We start from the raw sequence: 22,833 nt of genomic DNA on the forward strand, positions 1-22,833 counted from the left end.
ATCTCTCAGATTAGTCTAATTTATTTAAGTAAAGCATGCTATGTTAACAATTAAGAAGGGAAAATGAAGATCAAATGTTCTGTTATTGTGTTACATCTGGTTACACACAATGAGGGGTTAATATGGGAAGCATAATGGAAGTACCATAATTAGTAAGAAATAGTAATTTCCATAGATGGCTCCAAATTTATCAAGATGTGTAAGAGTAAAAAGGGAGCGTAGAAAGCTTTTACAGCATATCCAACAAGGAGAAATAGATAAAAACTGAAAACCATTTCTAAGTTACATCAACTATTGATGAAATTGTTATACAAAAATAAGTTAGTACAATCTAAAAACGTAACACTTACTATAACTATATTAATTCATATAAAAAACAAAGAAACCCTGTTATAACAGTCCAGAATAATGACAGGGTCTATACTGATCCAAAGGTCATTGCAAATATCTTTAATGATTACAACAGCTATTATAGTTGTGGCTTAACTTCCTGTCATAATAATTTCATTACTATATCAACAGATAAGGATGTTTGTCCTGTAATACTGAAAATACTCATCAAAAGCTCAAGAAAAAAATAACTGTAGCCTGTAGTTCTATGGGTATGGACAATATTCCTGGAAAATACTAAACACGTGTCTAATAAAATTGTGATACCGTCTCATGTAACCTTTTAAGAGATTTGAAAATGTAAACTTCTGACACTTGTAATATATATCACTGTGTGTTTGGATGCATTATTATAATTTTAATTTTAATAATTGCAACACCAATAAAGTTTAGATTAAATTGTAATCAGGTAGTACTTCTAGACACTGAATATTACAAAAGATCAACACAAAAATATTTTACCAGATGAAAACTAAAATATCTGAAATTTCTACTGGGCCCGACTTAACCATAACCTGGTGATGCTCTGCAAATTGATAATAAAAATAGATCTGGCTCACAGCCATATATTAGTGTAGAGTATATGACTGCTCAACAAAAAATAAATACTTACAAATTAAATATTTAAGTTAGATGTCCTTCCACATAAACTATTAGAAAAAATGGACATAAACTGATATGTCCCAAATAGACTACAATTAATAATTTACGGTACTCTCAGCCAGTAACCCAGCCACTGGGGATGCACAAGCCAGTGCATTTCTTTGTGCCAGTCCCAAGCCTGGATAAATGGGGAGGATTGCGCCAGGAAGGACATCTGGCGTAAAACTTCGCCAAATCATTTCATGCAGACATCAATAAATATTTCCATACTGGATCGGTCGAGGCCCGTGTTAACAATGACTGCCACCAGTACTATTAGCCAACAGGGTGCTGGCAGAAATTGGGCTACTGCTGTCCAAGGGAGGAGAAGAGGTGGAAGACATGGCCAAAGGCAGGAAGAGAGGAGAAAGGCTAGGACTGTGGTAGTGAGGGTTGGAACTTTGAATGTTGGCAGTATGACTGGTATAGGGAGAGAGCTAGCTGATATGATGGACAGGAGGAAGGTTGGTATATTGTGTGTGCAAGAGACCAGATGGAAGGGGAGTAAGGCTAGGTGTATCAGAGGTGGTTTCAAATTGTTTTATCATAGTGTGGATGGAAGGAGAAATGGCGTAGGCATTATCCTGAAGGAACAGTTTGCTAAGAGTGATTTGGAGGTGAAAAGAGTGTCGGATAGAGTGATGTTTATGAAGCTGGAAATTGATGGTGTAATGATGAATGTTGTTAGTGCATATGCTCCACATGGTGGGTGTGCAATGGATGAGAAAGAAACATTTTGGAGTGAATTGGATGAAGTGGTGATGACTGTACCCAAGGGTGAGAGAGTGTCGATTGGAGCAGATTTCAATGGGCATGTTGGTGAAGGGAACAGAGGGGATGAGGAAGTGATGGGTAGGTATGGTGTTAAAGAAAGGAATGCAGAAGGTCAGATGGTAGTGGATTTTGCTAAAAGGATGGACAGGGCTGTGGTGAATACGTATTTTAACAAGAGGGAGGAGCACAGGGTGACATACAAGAGTGGAGGAAGATGCACACAGGTGGATTATATCTTATGTAGGAGGGCCAGTTTGAAGGAGATTGGAGGCTGTAAAGTGGTGACTGGAGAAAGTGTAGTTATGCACCATAGGATGGTGGCTTGTAGGATGATGTTGGTGATCAAGAAGAGGAGGAGGAGTGTGAGGGCAGCACCAAGGATCAAATGGTGGAAATTGAAAAAGGGTAATTGTGAGGTGGAGTTCAAGGATGAGTTAAGACAGGCACTGGGTGGCAGTGAAGAGTTACCAAATAGCTGGGTAACTACAGCAGAGCTAGTAAGGGAGACAGTTAGAAAGGTGCTTGGTATCACATCTGGACAGAGGAAGGACGTCAAGGAGACATGGAGTGGAATGAGGAAGTACAGGAGAGTATACAGAGAAAGAGGTTGGCAAAGAAGAAGTGGGATTTCCAGAGAGATGAAGAAAGTAGACAGGAGTATAAGGAGATGAGGTGCATGGCAAAGAGAGAGGTGGCGAAGGCTAAGGATAAGGCATATGAAGAGTTGTATGAATGGTTGGACACTAAGTAGGGAGAAAAGGACCTGTACCAACTGGCTAGACAGAGGGACTGAGCTAGGAAAGATGTGCAGCAGGTAAAGGTGATAAAGGATAATGAGGGAAACATACTCACAAGCGAGGAGAGTGTGTTGAGGAGATGGAAAGAGTACTTTGAGGGGGTTTTGAATGAAGAGAATGAGAGGGAGAGAAGGTTGGATGATGTAGGGATAATGAATCATGAAGTACAATGGATTAGCAAAGAGGAAGTAAGGATAGCTATGAAGAGAATGAAGAATGGAAAGGCTGTTGGCCCAGATGACATACCTGTGGAAGCATGGAGGTGTTTAGGTGAAATGGCAGTGGATTTTTTAACCAGATTGTTTAAAGAAATCTTGGAAAGTGAGAGGATGCCTGAGGAATGGAGAAAAAGTGTTTTGGTACCAATTTCTAAGAATAAGGGTGATGTGCAGAGCTGTAGTAACTACAGAGGGATTACATTGATAAGTCACAGCATGAAGTTATTGGAAAGAGTAGTGGAAGCTAGGTTAAGAAGAGACGTGATGATTAGTGATCAGCAGTATGGTTTCATGCCAGGAAAGAGCACTACAGATGCGATGTTTGCCCTGAGAGTGTTGATGGAGAAGTACAGAGAATGTCAGGAGTTGCATTGTGTTTTTGTAGACTTAGAGAAAGCATATGACAGGATGCCTAGAGAGGAGTTGTGGTATTGTATGAGGAAGTCAGGAGTGTCAGAGAAGTATGTAATAGTGGTACAGGATAAGTTCGAGGGTAGTGTGACAGCGGAGAGGTCTGAGGTGGGAGTGACAGATGCGTTTAAGGTGGAGGTGGGGTTACATCAAGGATCAGATCTGAGCCCTTTCTTATTTGCAATGGTGATGGACAGGTTGACAGAAGAGATCAGACAGGAGTCCCCGTGGACTATGATGTTTGCAGATGACATTGTGATCTGTAGTGAGAGTAGGGAACAGGTGGGGGAGACCATGGAGAGATGGAGATATACTCTAGAGAGAAGAGGAATGAAGGTCAGCAGGACTAAGACAGAATATATGTGTGTGAATGAGAGGGAGGATAGAGGAATGGTGAGGATGCAAGGAGTAGAGGTGGCGAAGGTGGATGAGTTTAAATACTTGGGGTCAATAGTTCAGAGTAACGGTGGGTGTGGAAGAGAGGTGAATAAGAGAGTACAGGCAGGATGGAGTGAGTGGAGAAGAGTGTCAGGAGTGATTTGTGACAGACGAGTACTTGTAAGAGTGAAAGGGAAGGTCTACAAGAAGATAGTGAGACCAGCTATGTTATATGGGTTAGATACAGTGGCACTGACAAAAAGGCAGGAGTTTGAGCTGGATGTGGCAGAATTAAAGATGTTAAGATTTGCACTGGGTGTGACGAGGGTGGACAGGATTAGGAATAAGTATATTAGAGAGTCAGCCCAGGTTGGAAGATTTGGAGACAAAGCCAGAGAGGCAAGATTACATTGGTTTGGACATGTACTGAGGAGGGATGCTGAGTATATTGGGAAAAAGATGCTAAGGATGAAGCTACCAGGTAACAGGAAAAGAGGAAGGCCTAAGATAAGGTTTATGGATGGTGAGAGAGGACATGCAGGTGGTTGGTGTGACAGAGCAAGATGCAGAGGACAGGAAGAAATGGAACATGCAGGTGGTTGGTGTGACAGAGCAAGATGCAGAGGACAGGAAGAAATGGAAACAGATGATCTGCTGTGGCGACCCCTAACGGGAACAGCCTAAAGAAGATGGTACTCTCAGCCAGTGCTGCTGTGTGACATAGGTGCAACTTTCTCAATAATACAATTTACCACAAAAATCATATAAATGCATTACCTTTTTAGTATAGTGTACATCGATTCCACAAAAATATTTAATTGTAATTTTAGAAAAAGAAAAGAGAAGAAAATGCCCAAACATATACTGTATAAAAAGAAGACAGTTGTAATGTAAAATTAACTCAGCAAATGATCTTTATGTGAAACCTATTCTTATTTCAAATAAATAACACTGATTCTTTCTATGCTTATATCAGAATAAAATGCTATCAAGGTGTCCCTATTGTGCTAATGTCTTTTTGCTGTGTTTATAGCTACTGCTTCTCCCATTATTCCAAAAGTGATGTGACAAACCAATCAAACAGGTGAAGTAAAGCATTAATCTGCATGCACTGCATTAGTGATCACCTGCCACATACAACACCTGTACAAATGAAAGTAAACAAACCTCATTTCTGGGATTGCCCACTGCAGGTATACAATGAGTGAATGTGCTTTTACAAGGCTTGGTCTTACAAGGCATCACAATAATAAAAAAGACAGAGCTAATACAACAAACAGTCACATCTTAAAAGAGCAGCCAAAAACATATTTCTGATGTATTGCCCAGAAACATATTAAATTGCCTCCCAGGGTAAGCCATTCAAACACTTGCAGCAATCCAGAACATCAGATTTCCCATAAGTGCTATAAATGATATACAAATCGGCACATTCTGTCTCTCATTTTGTCAGTCACACTAGCCCTTTAAAGCATCACACCCCCATTTCTGTGATATGACCAAACACAGACATTTTGTGAGGATTTTGTTACATTCAAAATTCAGCAATTTATCCATATGTTCTATTTCTCTGTTCTTTAATAACAAAGTCATGACAATAAATGTAACAGTCAATAACATGGTTATGCTAGTAGACATCCAGCAAGTCTCAAGCACTTTGCCTCATACAATGACTGTCAAAACAACCCAAGGTGAATACAGAAATCAAGATAATACCTAATAGTCTCCATGTACAGTTACTAGACCATACATAGATCACTTTTACAATTAAGCTGATCTGACTAGTAGCAGGATCTCATTGCATATGGTATACATTAGTTTTGCTAAAGAACATACCACCAAAGCCACAATCAAGTCTGCAATCAAACAGGTTAAGTAAGACATTAATGGTCATGCACTGCAATAGTGATCACCTGCCATGTACAACACCTGTACAAATGAAAGTAAACAGACCTCATTTTTGGGATTGCCCACTGCAGGTATACAATGAGTGAATGTGCATTTATATGACTTGGTCTTACAAGGCATCACAATAATAAAACAAATCACACAAAATAGTCACATCATGCTAATAAAATGAATAGTTTCAACATTACAAAAAAATGACAAAAAATTGAAAGTGCGAAATAAAATGCAAAGGTAATTAAAATAATTTATTCAGATATTAAGAAAGCTATCTTACCTATCTTTTGTTGGGATATCCAGCTACTCAGGAGAGGTGAGAGAATTCAAGAAAAGTAGCAGGAGTGTTGAGCACCATCAAACAATGTTTTGATCTTGAGTCTAAATCTGGTGAGAGGTAAAACAGGAATATTCACTTAATTGATTTGTACATTAATCAATAAGAAAATAAAAGTTAATCAAATAAAATAAATTACTATTGAAAATAGAGAGGGACAATTGAAATTAATAGGAATATCTCCTAAAGGGTGTTAAGTATGCATATATTAGTTAAAAAAACTAAAATGTAATAAAATAAGACTTTACAGACTCACCTGTGATAATATATGTAGAAAAATATTCTCTTCGTTCTTTGTCTTAGCAATTCAAATCAAATTCTTAAATGAATCCTGTTACAAATCTAGAGGAAAACATACTCGTAGGTAATTTTTAAATAGGAAACATAATAAGTAACTAAGACTGAAACAAGAAAGAATAATTAGCATTTAATTGTATGCGTGTGTGTGTGTGTGTGTGTGTGTGTGTGTGTGTGTGTGTGTGTGTGCGCGAGTGTGTGTGCGGGTGTGTGTGTGCGTGCTTGTCTGCATGCGTGTGTGTGTGTGGAGAGGTCATAGAAACCATTGCATTCTTAGAATTGGTGACATTTCTGTAAGACTGTTACTGCATGTCTGTTAAGGGAGGAGTATGACCAGGCTGTTGTATCCCATATGGAATTGCACTGTCATTTTTCTTTTTCAGCATTGCTCTCTTTTTGCATCATTCCCCAGATAAGCATCATGTGTTTGGATACACCATGTTTTCCCTTTACTGCCCATGATAATATTCCCCGGAATTAATAACAGCTGGGGAATGGGAAGTTCAGCAGAGCAGGTGGCAGTCACATACACCATTCTGTATGTCAGGGCAATTTTTCTAATGACATCATATACATCACTGCCCATAAAGTCAATTAGCTCCCCTCCCATGCCAAGATACTAATGACAATCTGCTGTATGATTACAGCACTGCCGACATCATTAGAGACATGTCCTATTATAAACAGAAAGCCTGCATCCCACTCAGAGTCGGCACACCAGCAAGTCTGCTCTTACTCACCATTACCAGTGCCCTTAAGCACCTGAGCCACCAGTCAAACTCTGATTGCTTGGGTCAAAGTCAGGGCTTCACCTCACATTATTATTTTTGATGAAATACTCTGCAAATGAGTTGAGTGTACTTTTCCAGAATGAGCAAAAAAGGAAAGAAGATGAACTCCAATGTAGCATGATGGTTCAGTGGTTATGATCTCAGCTCACATTTCCAAGGTCCAGGGTTTAATCCTGCTTTCTGGTCACTACCTACATTAACTGTGCATGTGTTTTGTGTCTGCAACAGCTTTATCTGTGTAATCCCACTTCCTACCACCTCCAAGAATATTCTGGTTAACTGACTACTTTATTGTCAATATGTATATATATATATATATATATATATATATATATATATATATATATATATATACACGGATAATTGATATATATATATATATATATATATATATATGGATAATTTATATACATATATATATATATATATATATATATATATACGGATAATTTATATATATATATATATATATATATATATATATATATATATATATATGGATAAATAAATTATATATATATATATATATATATATATATATATATATATATATATATATATATATATATATACGGATAATTTATATATATATATATATATATATATATATATATAAATTGCATTATAACAATTTCACTTCCATGTTAACAAACGATGATGAGTAAATTTAGAAATGAACTCTGGTATTTTTTGCTCAAGGGTTTTAATTAGTGGCCAGCAGTCATAGCTTCATTGGCTAGTTGCCCTTGTGGGCCATTTTAAGCCTAACCAATCACCTTTTTTATGCTCAAATTAACCTATCCCATTTGGTTACAGATTAGTCTTACCCATCCTATGGCTGATAATTATATATTACCCCTAATGAAAATAACTCGGGTCATACCATAGATAATTTATGGGGACCCCTACATTGGATAAAGAATTTAGGAGCTGACTCTGTCCATTAGTAAAACAGGGGATTGTCCTGGGGTACATTTTCTGTTTCACATCATTAGATCCAATTTGCAATTGAATACAGGCAGGGGTGAATTTGATTTTATGTAGATGGGGATTCTGTTCCAGAACTGCCGTATCCTCTGCCAAATATACTTGCTACTGAAAATTCTTCTGTTGATGTTGCAAAAAGGTTTAGATCCCTAGAATGAGTATTTCTGGTGCCATTTGACTTACTGATGTCCAGTAAATCCATCAGTACTGGGTTAGAAGAGGCCTTGTATGCCATCTAGAGTTCACATCTTAGCAGTCTATAGGATACACATTATAGACTGCTAAGATGTGAACTCTAGCAGTCTATAGGATACACATTATAGATTTGAGTCAGGGCATGTGGGATATGTTGTTTAGGCCTTGTATTCTTTTAGCAAGTTATCTCTGTGGGCATTCTAGTTTTTGCATGTGTCTGAACAGATACATGCCAAAGGGGGTATTATACTTTATGACTTGCCTAAAGGGAGGTGAGTAAAGAGGGACAATAACACCCCATATCCTGATACAATCCCTTTGTTTATAAGTTGTGCAATATAAAAGGACCTTCCCACAATAATAGACATATGTTGGTCAAATGTTAGGTCACTGTCTGCACAAGTTCCCAAATTCTGAACAACTGAATCAACTCTTATGAGCATATTATCAATGTGGTAGTTCCCTGGGGTAGATGACTACCCAAAGGATTCAATAATGCATTTTTGGCATTTAGTTTCAGTCCATAATTTTGGCACCATTTCTTTATTTGGGACAAACCTTCTTGTAGGATGACTAAGTCAGTTCTTTCTCTTTTCCAGGTTTTCACAGAATAGTCATCATCTCACCTTCATAGTTACTTATTTTAACTATAGCATTTCCCCATGCATTCTTTAATACCAGCTCTTTATGCAGAAATACATGCATATGCAAATGCAGAAATACATGTTCATTTCAACAGAGCTCAGCAAACTTTGGCTACTTAACCTGTGCTTCAAGAAGTGTTTCTACTGAATCCATTGTCATCCAGGCAAAGGTAAATTCTCAAAGTGTATTATTGCACTTGTTTTTCACTACTTAAGTGATTGCTGGTTGTATTTTATACTTTTCTAAGCAGTTAAAGTGTATTTTTGTTACAAATCATCTTTTCTCCCTTACTGTTTGGTACTTGAACTATTTTGTATTATGATCGCCTTGTAAAGGAATGATTTAGCTAGGGAATAAGTTATTTGTTGTTGCACTGCACTCGAGAGTCCTTTTTTGCTGTGCTTTTACTAAGGTCATCCATCTTGTAGCAGAAGGTGTTTGGCTGGTCTGTTGGAGCTGGGAGGTACTCCAGAGGGCTGAAAGTGTAGTCATTTTATTGACAAGATGGCCCGATAATTAGATTTCATTTTAATTTTTTCTTCTATAAATTAGGTGCATTTGCGTAGAAATGACTGATGAAATAGTGCTATTACCATATTGTAGTACTATCTAATACCAAATCCTAGCACTATTCAACTCTACTTACTAACTCTAGAGATCACCCTAGGAATCCTCTGTAAAACCTATTACTCAAATCCCAATAGCCCACCCTAACACAGGTCCAAACAATGTGGATATACACTTTCTAAACAGCTGCATTGCAGGCTTGCTAGATATGGGCATTCTGAGATAATGTAGCAATAGTCTCACATTTACAGATATCCTTTTACTCCTTAAAGAAACCAATGCTCTATATGAGAAATACACATACACAGCTTGCATAATGCAAAACGCACCAGAAAGAAACTAGATCACATAAGTGCTTTTATTTCCCAGCACAACACAGTCATTTTAGCAGTCACAGAATCTTGGGTCAAAAAAGGCTCCCCCAACTTCCAATACTTTCTAACCTCTTACATGTATGTCAGTGATGCCAGACCAGGAAAATGATCAGGTGGAGGCTCTCTAATTATGTACAGAAACAAACAAAACCCAAAAGTCATTGCTCAAGGAAACTCCTCCTCATACTCTGGTCTGAACTGGTTTCTCCTAAAATTTCCAACTCACAAAGCTATGCCACTACTGATCACTACACCATATCTATCACCCCGTTTCCCTAAATAAATTAAAATCACTCATCATAACGGTTCCCCTTCACAAGACCGAATGGAACGAAGCTCAAAATTCATAATCTCAAGATCAGAATCTCGAACTTCCATTCACTCGAAATTGTGATTAGGAGCCTTAGGTTTAAAAAATAAAAAAAGTTAACTTACCTTATTGGAGAGGGCCAGGTCCTTTGTACCCTAGCACATTAAATGTGAATGTTCCGTGACCGCACTATAGCGGAGGAATGGAAAATCTTCCGTTTTGCGCTTACACATATAGCGCGGAATGGGAGATTTCCCATTCCTTCATTATAGTGCAGTCTCGGAGTAGGTATATTTAAGTTGGGGTGTGTGGGGGGCACAGCCCCTCATGAGGGGGGTGCAGGGGGGCTAAGCCCCCCTGCAGAAACATTTGAAAGGTGTTCATTTTTTTTTGTCCCTTTCGTATGTTCGAGTTTCTCTAAATTCGAGATTCTGGTTTCGAGTTTATTACTTTTGAGTTTAGAGAAATTCGATCATATGAATTGGAACCATCATAACATCCTAAATAATGGGTCTATATTAGATCACCAAATGCTTAAAAAAGCGAACGGTGATTAATCGGCCCTATATAAGTGAAAACTTACAATTTCGAACTGTCAGAGCAGTGATTTTTTTCCTAGGGAAAAAATCACTGTTCCAACAAAAAAAAAAATAAAAAATACTTTAAACATTACATTAAGTGTGAGGCTTTGCCCCCCCCCCACACCTCCCCTACTTAAATATACCAACTCCGAGATTGCACTACAGTGCCGAAAATGGCAATGTAACAAAGCGGCCAAGCAAATTCTTTCCCAGGGAAAGAATTCGCTTAAAAGCCGCTTCAATATTTTGCTGTTTCAGGCTTTTGAGTTCGACCAAGATGTATTCGAAAGAATGCGTCTTTGGTCTTCTAATAGGGAACCTTAATAACTGTCCCAAAAATAACAATGTAATCATTCTAGGTGACTTCAATCTTTTATCTTGGCCCTCTTTCATCTAACATGGGTACTTTCCTAGCAGATCTAGGTCTCCTTCAACTCATAAAAGAACCAACAAGACCTAACCTCAAGTCTTCTAAACACACCACATTTAACCTGATTATTGCAAACATACCGAACTCCATTGTCAACATAAACATTCTGCCACCATTACTAAACGATCACTGCCCAATCACCTTTACAGTTGTTAACCATTCTATAAAACTACCACCACTATTAAAACCCTTCAGAAACTAGAGTAATAGACAAACACAGAACTTTTCTCACAGCCCACAGTTGGAATCATATACTCTCCTTACATGACCCTAATATAGCAATTGTAAGCCTATCCAAATTCCTGTTCCAGCTGCCAAACAAATTCTTTCCACTTATCCACAGGCTTTATAGACCTATCAAAACTGAATGGCTATCCACTGAACTGAAACATATTTTTGATGACGCAAAACTAAAATGGAAACAGACCCTCTACAACTGACAGCCACATCTCCTTTATAGTCTTGCGTAACCTAGTCAATAAGTCCATCAGAAAGCAAAAAAGAAATCTCCAAACAAAGAAACAAACTAGCCTCTTACATTCCCCCCAAACACTTTTGGAACGACATTAACCTACAGTACGTACAGGAAGAAAACCTCCTCATGATATCCTGTTTACAAACACTATTCAGTGTGGTACAGGCAAAACTTTCTCCAAAAGATTTCTTTAAAAAAGTTATCAATCTCCCATCAATAAACTCCACACCTCCTACAGAGCATGCATTGCCCACCTCAGCAGCATTCATCTCCCTCTTCCACTTCAAATGCATATGCCCCAAGTAGTGTATTTCCACTGACACCCCTCCTGGATCTGACAACATAACCCCCTGGTTCATATATCACTGCAAAGAGCATCTATGTCTTCCTGTCACCCGCATATATAATCTATGTCTTACACAAAACACTGTGCCACAGATTTGGAAAACTGCTCTAATTCAACCCCTCCCAAAGCAAACCAACCCAAAAGGTATCTCTCACTTCTGTCCAATATCTATCCTCCCAATTCTGGGCAAACTTCTTGAAAAGGTAGCCTACACCCAACTGTCCTTCTATATTTTACTGCGCCACCTGCTGTCCTTCTACACCCAACTCTTCCACTACATTCAGCAGTACCACCTGCTGTCCTCCAAACAACATGGATTTTGGCCTGGGTGACATACTATGACAGCACTTTGGTCCCTAACTGATCACATCTTACTAAACTCTGATAGTGGCCTCCTTACAGGTGCCAGTTTATAGACCTGGCAAAGGCATTTGACCTCACTGGCCAATATCTTCTCCAAAAACAAACTAATTGAAATTGGTATCAGTCTGGATGCCAGTCCCTGGTTTAAAAATTTCCTCACAGACACTTCAGAGTTAAAATATGATGCTCCCAATCAGAATCTGGACCTATTGCAAAAGCTGTACCACCAGGATCCATTCTCTCCCCATTCTTCTTCTCCATATTCATTAACTAATTTCCTTGTGATGTCCCCCATCTCCCACTTATCCTCTATGCTGATGAAATGGCCATTTGCCGATCAGGTCATTCTCATACCAACATTCAGTGCCAACTCCAGTTAGAATTACATGAGCTCCACCAACGTCTTAAAACCACAAACTACTTTTCAATCCCACCAAGACCAAAATCTTTAACTATATGTAGCCCACACAACCATTCTCTAGAGACAACCTTCACCTTCAAGTATATAGGTCTATAGCTTGATCAGCCACTAAACTTCCATTTCCACACAAGATCAGAGCCAAAATAAACTCCTTCCTCTTCTGTGCCAAAAAGATTTCCACTTTCCTATCCCAATGAGCCAGAGTAGCCATTGGCAAAGGAGTTCTCCTTTCTCAACTTGAATATGGGCTCCCAGTGTTTTCTTCTGCCTCTAAAAAACACTGCCACACACTATACTATCTCAAACTGCATCTGCCAATTCATTACAAGCTCACATCTCTGTGAACACTGCCGTATCACCATAAAAAAGACAAAATGGCTACCCATAAAATAAAGCTCTAACCTACTTTTAGGATCCCAGCTCTACAAACTACTCTAACTCCACATGTTTACTCCCTTTGCAACTAGACTTCATGAAAAAAACTCCTCATACAACCCAAGACACTACTCACAAGCCAACTCTCATTACCCCTAGAGCCAAACTCCAAATCACTGTACATGCTTTCTTCTCTCAGACACCTGTTCTTTGGCAAGCTCTTCCTATTGGCATTAAGGAAATCAACATTTATTCCAAACTCAGAATGCCACTCAAAAAGTACTTCATCCAAGACAAGTGCTCCTGATTCAGCACAGGACATATCACCTAAACCATCTCCTTCTAGAGTCTCATAGGTTCATAGGAAATTACTAGGATAACAACTGAAGAGCCCTTACAAACCTAGCCAATATAACATGGTCTTACTCAATGTATGTTTTAGACAATATCCAAAAGCCTAAAGTTTCTAAGGTGAAGACCATCCCTAGCAAAGCAACATGGCCTGTCAACCATGTCCTTCCAGGTTGACAAGTAGTGGACACCTTTGGAATTGCACGTGCAGCTAAACCAATTGTTAAAGTTAATCATTTTCTGCTGGTACTATGGCATCATCCTTGTAGATAGTAGAATTTTGCTCAGTGCTAGTCTCATACCTTCCTGTAACACATATCTTGAGAGCCCAGTCATGTCTCTTCATCTATTCCAAGGAGTTACACCTCAGATTATTCATGTCCACATGCACTATAAGTGAGTCATACTGGTACTTAGGGGTAAATGACCTCTGTGCTTGCATGATTTGGCAGATCCTGGCCCCAGACAGGCAACCAGCTATAACTTTCTTATCTAGCCTGGTAAGAGGGACATCAGTGTGTCTCACAATGGAGTCATCTATGACCCGAATATTTATTTATTTATTTACTGACATTTGTTTACTGGGAAAGTCCACTGGGTCATAGACCCATTTTCAGTGGAGGCCTGGGGAGAAAAGCTCCATATACAGTTTGAAAAATGTACACAGTTCAACAAGAAACAAGGGGGTAGTAGGTTACACTATATTAGTATATATAAAGTACTACAATAATTCACAGAGATTATACCAGAGCAAAGATGCATAGTAGTAAAGGACATATAGGATGAAATTACATCAGTGAAACATAGAATATGCAGCATTCATTGGGTTACACATACATTGGTTTAAACAATGTACTCATACATTATGTGCATACATTGCATACATTGTCTTCTTACACTGATTACATACATAATAGTTTAAGGAGGCTTGATGTTTGGATAGTGGAGAGTTTTGCCTTATAAGTCTTTGAGGCTTAAGTAAGTTTTATGTGAGCAGCTCCGCATGTGTGGGTCTATGTGTGTGGTCCTTTGTGGGTGCAGTGAGTGATGTGTGTGAGTCACTGACAACTCATTTGCTGCTTTTTATGTCTGTATGTGGGAGTCTAGCTTCAAGTTTCAATGTGTAACTACATCTCTCCCATACTATTTTTGTCTGTTTGAGAATTAAGTGGTTGTCAGTGTACATAAGGCAATTGTAACACTGCCTCAGGATGCCCATGTCCACAAAGCAGGATACAGAGATAGAAGGAAATTGCCCATCCCTGGGTGCAGATCCTAATGAGTACTTGCAAGGGACAGGAGTGGAAGGAGTGGAGCGTGTTTGCAACCGGATGAGAGAAGGGTGCTTACTTAGTGTAATTTGCAGCTAACGTAACCAGCGATGTGCCCAGTACCCAAACCAGATGCTGTATTAGCAACAATAGTCCTGGGTGGTATAATAAGGCAAGGTAGACCTAAATAGTCTTAACTAAATGTGTAAATGCTGTTCACCATACAAACTAGTTGTCTTGTGAGTAATGTGGGACTGAGGTAAAGTTCTGAGGTGGTTTTTATAGGGAAATTTCAACTTCTGGTGTTTGCATATATACAAGGCACTAGTAACCACTGTTGCAGAAAGAGCAGATTTGAGCAAACGCAAGGCTTATATACGATCAGAAAAAAGCAAGTTTTACAGTAACTATGCCCTAAGGACAATCAGGTAAGCACACAATGAACTTTCCACTGGCAATTCCCAGCTCAGATAGGTGAAATCAGCTGTCTCCTGCCACAAGAGTGCATACTTTGATCCTCTTAATGTAAAATGACTGGTTTGGAGCCTAACTGTTAAGGAACCACAGACAGATGCCTAACAGTAGCTAAGAAACACTAGATGCAGTGCAGTTCAATGCAGAACAGCAGCTCTTACAGACAAAAAATAAATAAATAAATAAAACAATAAATAGCACACAGTAAACTTTTACAGTATAATGAAAATAAACAATGTTTCTAGATGATTCCATCTGTACAGCTCATAGGCACAGTGAGAAGCTCTGTTCAAATAAGCCGTATTAATGCCAGTACATTTATACAGAAAACTGTCTACATAGCTCTCTGGTCAATAAAGCAATTACAGTTAGAGCCCTTTTGTGTAATTCCCAACTCAGACAGACCAGATAAACACCTACAGCCACTACATGAATAATCCCAGTCCCCCAAATGTAAAAGCACAGTAAAGGAATGTCTACACTGAAATGTTATCACAAACAAGACTTAAACTTAAAGAAAGACAATAAATAAATCAAGATAACAGCAGTATACTTTACACATCTTACAAAAGTGTGATTATTCAATAAAAGTACTTTGCTTTGCAGAAAAGAGCAAAAAGGCATCGATTGTATAGAATTTACAAAGGCACTAAAAACAAGGGTAATTAATTAATTAACTGATTAATAAGTACTCTGGCAAATAAAACAACTACATTCTGGAACTTCCAGTGTATTCCCCCTACCTATACAGAACAGGCTACAACCCACAGCCACTAGATGGAGAATTCAATGACCTCTTGATGTAAAAACACAGAAAGGAGCTTGCTAGAATGTAAAAATACACTACTTCATCCAGCTGCTTACTAGATGATGAATGCAGTGCAAATAAATCAGTAGAAAAGATAATGAGAGGTAAAGATGCATTTTTTTTTCAAAATAAGCACAAGGAAAGGCAAATAAATAATTCAAGATATAAATAGCAGTGTATAAATGGAGGAGCTTATAAAGCTCAATAAACAGTAAGGGTTGGCAGCTTAAAAATCACCAGGTTTAAAAAACAGATCAAGGAATGAGAGGGTCAGTGGGAAAAATAACCAGCAGGTAGTTACCAACAGTGGTTGTAGACTGTAGACTATACAGGCCCTGAGTCTTATCAGAACAAACAACTAAATGAACTGTCTCACTTTATATACCCAACCCCACTTTATATACCCAGTCGTTTAGATATATAAAGTGAGACAGTTCACTTGTTTGTTCTGATGAAGTTCCTGTTTTAGGGAATGAAAGCACTTAACCTCAATAAACTTTGGTTTTAGATTTATTGGCTGGCTCTTTCCTCTACCTTTTATCGAAAAGACAAGGCCTCAGATATTCTCTGTGCATTTAAGGGTCACTTAAGAAACAAATTAATCAATGAATAAAATGTGAAATGTGCAGCCTGGATAATTTAAGTGTCTATCTGCCACATAGAACAAAAACACCAGATCAAACAGATTTCTCAAAACTGAAAACAAAATGGAACTGGTAAAACAGGAAGCAGCTCTATCAGTTTAAGCAACTCACAGATTAAAGAGATTTTTCTTTCCTTGCCTAGGGAGCAGACACCATCAGTGCTTATAGATTTTGCAGGCCTTGAGTATTCTCAGAAAAGACAAGGCCACAGATATTCTCTGTGTATTTAAGTATTACTCAAGAAACAAACAAACAAAAAAATGTGAAATGTTCAGCCTGGGTAATTTAAGGGGTCTATATTAGAACACCGAACATTTAAAATGTTGAGTGTTCTAATATCGACCCATTTTCAGCGAACGCTGAAAATATCGAAGAAGGAGAAAACTGAATTCTTTCCTAGGGAAAGAATTTGGTTGTCCATTTCTGTTGCTTCTGTATTTTCAGCGCTCTGTTGGAAAGGTACGGGTCGGGTTTATATGTGTGCAATTGAGTGCAGGTTAGATATGTGTGCGATTGTGTGGACATGAGGGTTAGGGCGGGTTAGGTGAGTTAGGGTTAGGGCGCTGGTTACATATGTGTGTGATTATGTGGACATGAAGGTTAGGGCGGGTTAGGTGAGTTAGGGTTAGGGTGCGGGTGAGGTGAGTGTGCAATAGTGATGGACCTTAGGGTTAGAGTTTGGGTTAAGGTAAGTGGATAGTTAGTGGTGTGTGTATAGTTTCGTGTAGGGTTAGGTGTAAGATTTTAGGTGTATGTGTGTGAAGTGCTGTTGGTTTGGTGTGCTTGTGCTGTGTGTATGTGTTTTGGAACAGCAAATTTTTCCATAGGAAAAAATTTGCTGTTCTGAACGTTCGATGTCTGGTATTTTTGATTGGTAGGGTTCGATATTAGAACAGTCAACATTCTGAATGTTCTGTGTTCTAATATAGACCCAATTTAAGTGACTGTCTGTTATACAAAACAAAAAACCCATGCCAAGCAGATTTCTCAAAACAGAAAACAAAATAGAGCAGTTAAAAAAGAAAGCAGATTTATTAGTTTAAGCAATCCAGACAAAAAAGAGATTTACTTTCTTCGCCCAGGAAGGAGTTATCAACAGTGGTTGCAGATTTTGTAGGCCTTGAGTTTTACCAGAAAAGATAAGACTTGTTCTCCTCTCTCACAGTTCTTTGAAGATTAATCCACTTTAGAAACTAATGTATATATTGTACATTATGCTCTGTTTTATTGTATATTGCACTGTGCTTGTTCAATATAATGTATATATACTTTTTTTCTATGTAATTAGTCTGAATGTCTGTGTTATTGCTTACATTGCTGCATTTTTTTGTTTGTAAAATGTTTTGTAATTCACCTGGGCTGAAACTGGTGAATATTGATCAGAGCACTACCCCGGTAAACAAATATAAATAACTAACTAACTAAATAAATAAATAAGCAAGCAAACATTAGATGGGAACTCATGAATTTACGCCTGGGCTGGCTGCCATATCTCCTATAGAAAGAAGATGACAGTGAACATTCCATAACTAAAATACCCAATCCAACATAACTTTCTTAGCAACCCTCTAACTGATATATCCTTCATAACTAATATACCCCTCCAGTTTAGATGAACATATTACATGGAGACGCAATATGGTTGGGTTGCCTGGCTAGGCTTATAAAGGGCCAGCTTCAAGAAGTGCAGCTGAGTATTTGTACTTTTTGTTTATTAAATAGGAGTAATGTGAACAATATAATATGCAGAGTTAATGATGTTATTTATGAGGTATAAGATGATATTACATGTGCACTGTTCATCTTCTTATATGTTGCTAATCCTGTGCTTCCCATTCTATATGGGTTACCTAAAATAAAGATCACCTGCATCCCCCATGTCCATTTCAATTTTCATAGAACAATTAAAACCTTTGTTAAAAAAATCTTAGAAGTTATGTTTGTGATACTGATGACTTTTTAAAACAACTTCATCAGTGGTATTCTGCAAATGATACTGCCCAGTTTATTTTTGTAAAAATGGATGTCAACTCATTGTTTATTGTCATCCCTAATAAATATGGCATACAGGCTGTGAGAGAATATTTATGTAAGAACACAGCATTTACAAATGGGAAAAAATAAATGATTTGTGCTCTCTTAATAGTCATGATAACAATAATGTCCTTCTATTTGAAGAGCAGCTGTACCATCAGGTATCGGGTGATGTTATGGGTACACCAATAGCAAATACTTATGCTAACATAGTCCTATATGAATGGGAAAGTGTGCGTGCATTTAATTCAACAAACAACTATACTGATAAAATTTTATTTTATAAACACTGTTGGCAACATAGATAAGAGGTTATGATGAAGGTCTTTTGAATGAAGCATCTAACTATGTAACTAATGAAAGAGAAGGTAGAGCCAAAACCGTATTTTTTATCAGAGCATCCACATATTAATCAAAGTCGTAATAACAACACCAAGTTTAGGTACATCATGAAATATAGTGTTAATACCAGTGGTGTTAGATTATATGGAGAAATTGGGACATAGTAACTGCTATGCCAGAACTGGATAAATTAATAGGTGCATCTCCCAGTTTTATTTTGAAGAAATGCTCTAACTTCAAACAGAAAATATGCTACAAGGAAATGGATGAAAAGAAGGACCAATCCACTAGAATTAAAAGAAAAGGTACTGTTTCATGCTAGAATTGTGTTTTTTTGTAAACACATTGCTCCTTCTGTTATTTTTGAGTATCCATGCACAAAACATATTCATGAATTTGATTGCTTTGCCACTTGTAACACACACAATCTGGTTTATTTACCTCTGTACATGATATGCACTAGTTTCTATATAGGTAAATCTAATAGAAATTTTAAGGAAAGAATTTATGAACATCTTTCAGAAAATAGAAGGAATATACGTATTAGTTCCTTGGCTAAGCATATTCATGGCAATGGTGCAGATCATGCATTTAAATTTAAAGTAATGCAAAGCATATTTTTTTAACATAAGAGGTGGTGATGTTCTAAATGCCACTGAACTAGCGGAATACATGTCAATTTTAAAACTGCAGGCTGACCATGCACCTGGATTAAATGCTTCAGTTAGTTTAAAACGTGTATTAAAACAAAAGCAAATGAAGCTGAATGAATGTTGCTACTGACTGCCTCTATCTGTTGTGCTTTTTAAGTTGCTTCTGAATGTACTTTTTATATGTGTTGCTGTCTTTAAACATTAGGTTCTCATATAAAAAGATGAGCTCTTAATGGGCGATAGGATCATGTGCTGTATTTAAAACCTCTCTAATTGAACTGTGTTTTATATGCATCAAAAAAGGGATTATTTCTGAAACTTCTGCTATTTGTACTTGTATTAAAATAAGTGAGTTTTTTTTATTTCTGGTGTTGAAATCTGTTTTTTATTGTTCTGTTAGACTAAGGCCATGGTTGTCATTTTCCTAGTATATATCTATGAACCTATGAAACCAAAATTGCTACAATGGACATTGTGGGTCCTTTAAAATAAATTAAGGTTTTACAAGGGATCTGTTTTTTTCTTCTTTGTCTATAAACTAATTCTTCCAGGAGATTTAATACATTGAGGAACTAAGAAGTAAGATAATTGTGTGTCCACTATGAACAGTCACATTTAATTTAAGTGACATGCAATTATTTATAGCCAAAATATTAAAAACCTTGCAAAGTCACAAGTCAAACAAAAATATACGCATACATAAATTGCCAGGGGCAAGTCCCACTGCAGTATGCAACATGAGAGCAAGCATCCACACCAAGCAAGGAATGGAGTAATGTTATACCTAAAGTGGTTTGGGACAGGGGCAAGTACTCAGAGGGTAAGAAGGAAATGCAATACATTTACACCTAAAGCTGTTGGGTTTGAAGCAGCCAAACTGAGGGGGTGAGTCAGGGAGGTGTGATGGTAGATGTCGGTAATGGCAACAAACAACAGCAATTTGTTTCGCCTTCATTAAGATGCAGGTCCAGTCCACTACACTTAGATTGTGGAGAGTTAAAAGCAACTTGTTGCTTGATGTCACTGAACTTAAATGAATGGTCAAAAAGCATAATATTGTATCTTTTAACATACTAGACAAGCTCGGAACATCTATATTGATTAGCCACATCATTCACAGACATTGTGAAGGGGATTGGCCCTAGCATTGAGTTACAGAGAGCTCTCAATCTCACAGAAAGAAAGAGTGTTAACATCATTCTGTCTCATAGCCTCTCCCAAAATGGCCAGGTAGATGTCACAGCTGGTGTCATTGATTATGAAGCCAAGACTAACCAGTACGTCAGTAAAGCTGGAATAGCAAACAGTGTTACAAGCTCAGAATATGTCAAGGAAAAAACTTCTTCCAAAAGATTTATTACTGCAAAGCTGATTGTAATCATGATTTACAAGATTAAGGAGAGCACTGTTAGTGTTATCACAGGGCTGAATGCATGCTGGATATCAGAGCCCATTCAGTACTGTAGTAGGGGTTGCACAGTGGCACAGTATTTGGCTGTCAGGTTTGGTTGTAAGCTGAGATGCCTTCTGCACAATCTTCATGTCCTTTCTGTCTCCCCTAGTCTTTTGTTGATCCTCTACTTTCCTCTAACATTCCAAACACATGTTGTAGGTGGCTTGATGACACTCCATATTGCATGTAGATGTATGGGCTGTCTATAAGTGACTATGCATATGTGTGCACATCTTGCAATGGTTTGGAACTCTATTCGTCTGCCACCATGAATTTGATTAAGCTAGTTATTACAGCATAAACAAAGAGTTCTAATAGCTGGCTATGTATACACCTTTCAAAGATCTATGAATGTGGGAAAGAAAAGCAAATTGCCTGTAACTGTTCAGCATAACCGAAGGGCTACATTTATGCACTAATTATATTTATAGTCACTTCCGTATAATACAGACTTGTCCTTTTTTTAAACTAATTCAATATGTAATGAAAGCAGAATATGAAATAGTTCTGGCTGAGATTCTAATAAACTCAAGGAAAGGGCTGTTTAGAGTTGGAGCTCTTAGCAAAAACATTTTAAAGAACTTTCAAAACAAATCAAAAGTACGTGCATGAAGGGCCAGAAAAGCCTACATGAAGTAACTGGTCAATATGTTTTGAAAACATTTTGTGAATGCGATCCTACTGATCTTGCTGGTTGATGAAGAATGTCTAACCACATAGAAAGGAATTCTTTACCTAGTTTTTGACTTTATTGGAAGTGATATGGTCAAATTCACATTTTGCTTTTGACAGATCATCCACCTCAAATCTTGACTAGACAGCAATGATTTGATGCCAGTGACGATCTAGGGAAGATTTAAGTATGTAGAGCACCTTTTCCAAAAGGAAATCAATTCATTTGAACAGTGGAAATACAGTTTTAACAGAGGTCACAGCCTCATCCAAAGGGAGCATGTAGTATAACCAGCCGTCCTAAGGGCAGAGTTGAAGATAAATAATCAGATACGTAGAAGTGCATTAACTCTGAACCTTGTTGACAATTGCATGGTGATCACTAATTTCCCTCCATCATGACATCAACCAACAGACAGTATGATATTTATGGTTGTGAAATGGATTGTAGTCAACTAAGCTTTCATGAAATGTAATTTTTACAGTCTGGGATGCGAATTAAATGCTTTGGTTTAACCCACAAGACCTAGAAGATGGATGACTGGATACATCAGTGAAGAAATTCATGGATTATATTTTATACAGAACTAATTTATATTATTGAAAGCAGTCACATTACATTATTCACATTATATGATTCTTTAACACTTAAATTTTGTGCCTTTTTAAAAAGGCTTTACAGTTCTCCATTTCACTTATTCCTGGGAAATTGCAGGCATTAAAACACAATTGATTAGAATATCCTTTTCAACCTTGTTGGTCTCCTCTAAACACTTTGGTTTTCTTAACAGAAAATTTACAACTGGGAGAAGAAACTATGGATTTGCACAAAATCAAATGCTTAAACAAAAGCAATATTTATTTTCTTGGTTACCATGGTGTATATCTATATCTATCTGTCTATCTATCTATCTATCTATCTATCTATCTATCTATCTATCTATCTGTCTATCTATAAATATATTTATAAATCTACTAATTAAGTTTTTGTTTGTAGCACTTTGCACAAAATTAAATGCTTATATAAGGCAATATTTATATTTTAGGTAGCCAAGGCACACACACACACACACACACACACACACACACACACACATGTATATATATATATATATATATATATAT

Source organism: Protopterus annectens, chromosome 7.part0 (assembly GCF_019279795.1).
Source record: "Protopterus annectens isolate FY-2018-M chromosome 7.part0, PAN1.0, whole genome shotgun sequence".
Taxonomy (NCBI): Eukaryota; Metazoa; Chordata; order Ceratodontiformes; family Protopteridae; genus Protopterus; species Protopterus annectens.